We start from the raw sequence: 6,379 nt of genomic DNA, 5'->3' as shown, positions 1-6,379 counted from the left end.
CGCTGTTGGCATAATGTTGACAACCAAGGATCATTCCACACGCTGATGTTAGTACCTGTGCCGACAATCCACCCCAAGTGTTTTACTAACAGGTCTCGACCAATCAGTACACTCTTCCATCCATGGGAGGATGATTTAGCTGCTTGAACTGATAAAAAGGTTCTTCCTTACAGTGCTTCCCCAGTAAGCATCGAGCAAGGAGACAGGAAGGTTTTGTGATTATTCTCCAGCTTAATTTCGCTAGAAGAGCATCATTAAACGTAGGTATGTCTTTGAATCCTAGACCTCCCAGTTTTTTTGGTTTTGCCATCTTCTTCCACGAAATCCACGATATTTTCCTCTTATCTTGTGTAGAATCCCACCAGAAGCGCGTTAGCAGAGATTGGATTTGGGCGCAGAGGGTTTGGGGGAGCTTAAAGCAGGACATTGCATGCGATGGTATTGTGGCTAATACAGAGCGTAGCATCACCATCTTCCCTACTCTGGATAGGTGTTTTGAGGACCAGCAAATAGCTTTGCGCTTCATATGATCGACTATGAATCCAAAGGCATCGCGCTTCCAGCGACCAAATTGCTCAGGCAGTCCTAGGTATTTCCCAAAGCCTCCACTATTTTCTATGCCTAGGATCTGCTTTATCTGCGCTTTTAGTTCATTGCTTGAATTTTTTGAGAAAGAGACTGCAGATTTTTGAGTGTTGATTAGCTGCCCCGAGAGTGATTCATAGGTAGCTAGGATCTTGTTTAGCGTTTGGGCATTGGCTGCGTTTGCTTTGCAGAAGAACATAGTATCATCTGCAAAGAGCAGATGATTTATGCTTGGTACGCCTGATGCAAGGGCTATTCCTTTGAGTTTCCCATTCCTTTGTCCCAGGTTGCATAGACTTGATAGGAGTTCCCCGCAGATGATAAAGATATAGGGGGATAGAGGGTCACCTTGTCTTATTCCTCTGCCGGGTTTGACATTTCCTTTTGATGCATCATTGATTATGAATGAGAAGCTGACTGTCGAAATGCATTGCATGATCCAATCTGCGAAGGTAGGGTGAAAGCCAAATCTTAGGATAGCAAGCTTGATGAAGTCCCATTCTAACCTGTCATAAGCTTTGCTCATGTCAGTTTTGACAGCCATATAACAATGTTTCTTCACCTTTGACTTCTTCAGGTAGTGTGGCAGTTCATGGGTGATGAAAATATTATCTGATATGGCTCTTTGTGGGACAAATGCAGATTGGGTTTCGGTGATGAGGTCACCAAGGAGAGGCTGGAGGCGCTTAGCTAGGAGTTTCGAGATGATTTTGTAGCTCACATTGCAGAGCGCTATCGGCCTGTAGTCTGAGACCTTCATAGGGCTGAGTATCTTTGGAATCAGCCTGAGATGGGTTTCGTAGATCGAGCTTGGCATTTGGCCTGAGTGAAAGAACTCTTTGACCTCTCTAACCACATCGAGGGAACAGAAGTGAAGATATTAGCAAAATATGTCTCCATTGTGGCTGCGATATCTTCCTCTGTGAACATCGGCTTACCATCTGCATCCTCAATTACAGTAAGTTTATTGAGTGTTCTTCTTTTCCTAGTAGAGGCGTGGAAAAAGCCTGTGTTCTTGTCTCCCAAGTTTAACCAGAGTTGTCTGCTTCGTTGGTACCAATGGTCTTCTTCGTTCTTGTATGTTTTTTTCAACTCTTAATAGAGTCCAGCAAGACGTGTTTCATTGGGTATAGAAGCCGACAGTAGCTGGTCAATTTGTCTCTTTAAGTCCTCCAATCGCGTCTTTAGCTCAACTTGTTGTTGTTTTGACCATTTGATAATAGCTGTTTTGCACTTGTCAATCTTCTATTTGACCCTAAGTTGTATCTCCTCTGCCCAAATATCTTCCACCAGTTTTTTCACTTCAGGGTTGGTACTTAAGGTCCGGTCGTATCTAAAGATTCCCTTCTTTTTCTTTCGTAGGGGTTCAAAATATGTAACAATGGGTCGATGGTCAGAACTTTCGAATCTGAGGTACTCGCAGCGGCTAGACGGATAAAGTTCTGCCCAAGAGCTATTTGAGAGCGCACGGTCTAGGCGACACTTGACATTGTGATCCCATCGTTTTCCCCTCCAAGAGAGGCAATTACCAGAGTGTTGGAGGTCATAGAGGTCACCTTCGATAAGGAAAGTTCTGAAATCTTCAAAGAATCCCCTTGTTCTTTCAGGTCCTCCTTCTTTCTCGATATTACCCGTGAGATCATTGAAATCTCCAGATAAGAACCAAGGAGCGTCACGCACCAGAGCTAATGCGGAAAAGAAGTCCCAGGTTTGCTTTCGCTTCTTCTTATCTGTGTCTCCATAAATGAATGTAGCAAAGCTTAATTTCGCTTCATAGATCAAATTAGTGTCGAAATAATTTTTACAGGAGGAGACAACTTCAAGATCAATTCCCTCTTTTCAAAGTAGAGCTAGTCCTCCTCCTGCAGTTCCATGTGGAGGTACCGTTATGATGTTCCCCAGCCTTAAGCATTCGAGTTTTTTAACCACCACATGATGGGGATTTTTTGTCTCCGAGAGAAATATGATGTTAGGATCGACTTTTTTGCAGATTTCTCGGAGTCGTCGAACTGTCCAGGGGTTCCCCATCCCTTGACAGTTCCAGCATACTACTTTTAAGGAAGAGGAAAGGACGGATGCCGAAAATCCGCCTCCACATCAACCCGTAGCTTTTTTGGTGGAGCCTTTGATGTCTTGGGTACCTTAGGACCTTTGTGAATTGTGCTAGGACCTGCTCCATTAGTTTTCATGTTTTTTCGAATGTTCACCTCTCTGCGAGGGATAGTTGAAGGGATTCTTCTCTTCAGTGGGGATGGTTGGGTTTTTTAAATAGTACGGCGACGTACTCCAACACCCAGAAAGCTAAGTGGAGAAAGGATTACATTTCTTCTTCCAGGTCTTCGTTTTGTAGCCACTGGAAGTGTTTCAGGGGGGGTCACAGGGTCCTCCTCAGTTTCCCTTATTGGCCCAAGTCGCATGGTAGCAGGGATTCTAGATGGGTTTGGAGACAAGTTTTCTCGGAGGACGCTTGGATTTGCATTCTGTGGGTTGTTCGATGGTGGGACTCTAAGCATCAGGGTAGCAGCTTCTACCACTTCACCAGCTTCTTCCGCAAGGCGGAAGCGTTCTTTCCTGGCTGCACTTTCAACAGGGTCTGCGAAGTTTGTATAGTTTTTCATAACCTCCCTGACTTCCGTCATTGCAGCGTTTAAAGCCGTATCCGGAGCCATATCTTCGTTTTGTTGATAGGGTGGTTTAGAGGACGCTGAGTGTTCACTGCGAGGTATCATCTCAGGTGCTGGTTCCCTTGGGCGTGAGGGTTTCTCCACCTAGATCTGCCTGTGGGAAGTGTTCTTCTGGATATGGTGAGACAGTGGTTTATCGGAAAGGGTTCTATCAGACGACTGATTGAGCGGTCTCCTGTATTCCCTAGAGTGGGCGGAACTCGTCTCATTGAGTTCTCTGGGGCTGTAATAGTTAGCACGCTCGTTGCGGGAGTAAGGGAGATTGAATTCTCTATTTCTCAGAGGCGGGGATCTTTGTCTACTACCACCAGAGTAGATGGGTTTTTCTCTCTCAGCTCTGTGTCTGTCCTCTCCCGGAGTAGGGTTTCGGTGGTTGTCTCTTTGGCTACGAGAGTTGAAGTGGGAGGTAGCTCTTGCGTGATACTCAGGGTAAGCGTCGTGTATTTGGTTTCTGCTATGCTCTCGCTTACTGGCTTCACTTGCTCTTTCCTGACTCTGGAAACTTTTGTTCACAACTGTAGGGCAGTCTAGTTGCTCATGGTCAAGCATGAGACAGAGGGAGCAGTGCTTCTCGAGCTTCTCATAAACAAGTGTTACTTCAACTTCTTCTCCAGTGTCAAACTCCATCGTTGCTTTCTTTATGAGGGGTTGGAGACCATCTAGTAGGACTTTCATCCGAGCTTTCGTTGATGTTATCTCAACCTTGTCGAAGATACCTATGTCATTGGCCAGAGATTTTAGAGCGACGTCTGACCATAATTGGAGAGGGATACCTTGGACCTGATCCAAAAAGGTATTAAGTTCGGAAATTTTGGAGACAATGAAGGTTCCCATCGTTGAAGGATGAGCATCCAATGGGCAAAGTGGTAGGGTCTTTCATCGAGGACTTTTTGTAGGTCTTTCTCGGATGCAAACTGGAACTGGAAACATCCTTGGCCTAGATCTGCACCCACTGGTGTCGTCTCGACCTTCCAGTGCTCTCCAAAGAAGGCAATGAGAGACCACATCCGCTGGTATTTTGGGTTAGTCACTCTCCCCACGAGGGTGAGAGAGTGTTTACGCAAAAGTTCAGAGTTGTCAACTGGTGGGACTCTAACTCTTGCAGTTCTTGGTGGGTCTTGGGGAGCAGTCACCTCCTTTCCTTTCTCAGCGACAGAGAAACGTCTGTTGCTCATGCTTCAGTTGTAGCTAGTGGTTGAGGTAATCTTTGGTGGGTTTAGGATGGTTGGGGGTAAGAAGGTTTGAAGCTGTTTCAGATAAGGTTCTTCTCACACAGGTGAGAGATGGAGTATATTAGTTGCGAGCATCAGAGGTTCATGACTCTGTCCACGGTGGGAAGTCTTTCATGTCTCCGGTGGGAGTTGCTCCGGTTGACAAGCTGCTGCACGGCGGTCCCGCCGACCACGGGTCGGGGGAAGAACCCGGAGAATAAGAGTTCAAGACTTCCTATTAACCGAAGGATATCTCCCAAAGAGGAAAGGATTTGAAATGGGCAGGTTAATATTCAACAGTCAATAGGAAAGAGCTAGGTGGTGGGCCTCACAGACTGCTGGATATTGCACACTCTCGATAAAGTCGCCTGGGAGAGAAAAAGGTTGCAGGAGTCACTGACTAAAGTATGAAAGAGATACGTTAACATACATGGCTCTGTCTCTGTTGCCTGTTGCTCCCACCACCGATTGATTTGTTCTCTACCTCAAGACTTTAAGCTATGTACACAAACTACAACCACATATGTGTACTTCTTAAGTTGGGGTCCTCAACATAAGCTTGGAAAAAAAATATGTACACAAGACTTTAATATATGCATTTGTTCCACATAAATATGTTTCAAAAAGAGAAGACCACTCACTATTTATTATAGTAAAGACTTTGAAAAACAAAGTTCGGTTCCAAGTCTACGAGTAACTAGAAACAACGAATCTTGTGTTATGGCCCTTTCACATTTATATTATTCAAGCTTTGCTTAAATGTGTTTGGAACGGTCTCCAGTTCATCTACGTGGAACTTTGAAGTGGTTAGTTCGTCAAAATACAAAAGAAAGGAAATTTAACAGTTTACATAAGCGATTTCTCAGCACCATCAAAGCCATTTACACTAGTAGGGAAAATAGAGATCTCCTAAGTTACCCGTAATATGTAGAAGTATCAATGTAAATACGATAGGTGTGAGTTGGATGGTTGGTATGGGCCTAGCGAATTAGTAAAAAGCAGGAACTAATCGGGCACAAATTATAAGCAGTTTTTTTCTATTTTCGGATAAAAAAAACACACACGAACAAAGCAAGAAGAGATTTGTTGTGCACAAACACGAAAACAAGAACAACTTGCAAAAAAAACACGATTGAGGCATATAGTCGGTTTTAGGATTTATATAAATTACGTGAATAAGTAATTTACAACTCATTAAACCAATATTTATACAACATCAAAATGCGATATTCAATTTCTCTTTAAAAACTTCCTTATTATTAAAAGTGGTTTCTCAATCTTGATAAATGATAACTAATCAACCTTTGTCCGGTAAAGAATATGAACTTGTACGGTGGAATGAAATTTAAACCACTTCCCGAATTAACAAAATCTATAATAATAGGAGGGTGTCCGTGCTTCGTGCAGAATATTGTTTTATTGTTCTTAAATATGATTTTTAGATGATGTGATTACGTGGTCAGTATTTATTGTGAATATCATTATTTGATGTTTTATTATGTTATGTAGTAGTAACTAATAAGTTAATATATTATGTGTTTGTCTTTTTAATAAAGTGTTGTTGTATGTATAATACTACTTACTAGGATAAGACATGCGCCTTGCGCAGGGTGAGTTTATTTGTATATATTATCGATAATTTTTTTATATATTTGATCATTTTATTTGTATATATAAAATATTTTTTGTTGTTATTATATAATTTATTTCCGATGGATCGGATCAATTTTTATTAAAAGTAATAGAACAAAACTATAATTAATACATCATGGGTTGATCGGATTGGACATTAAACAAATTATGACATAAAAACCTTATTTTTTCCATCGAACACATCCTTGAAAAAAATGAACAGTATTGTTTTCACAGTTAAATTATTTTGACTTTTATCTTCCATAT

The sequence above is a fragment of the Brassica oleracea genome, chromosome C9 (genome assembly GCF_000695525.1).
Source record: "Brassica oleracea var. oleracea cultivar TO1000 chromosome C9, BOL, whole genome shotgun sequence".
Taxonomy (NCBI): domain Eukaryota; kingdom Viridiplantae; phylum Streptophyta; class Magnoliopsida; order Brassicales; family Brassicaceae; genus Brassica; species Brassica oleracea.
Note: the sequence above shows the minus strand (reverse complement) of the source record.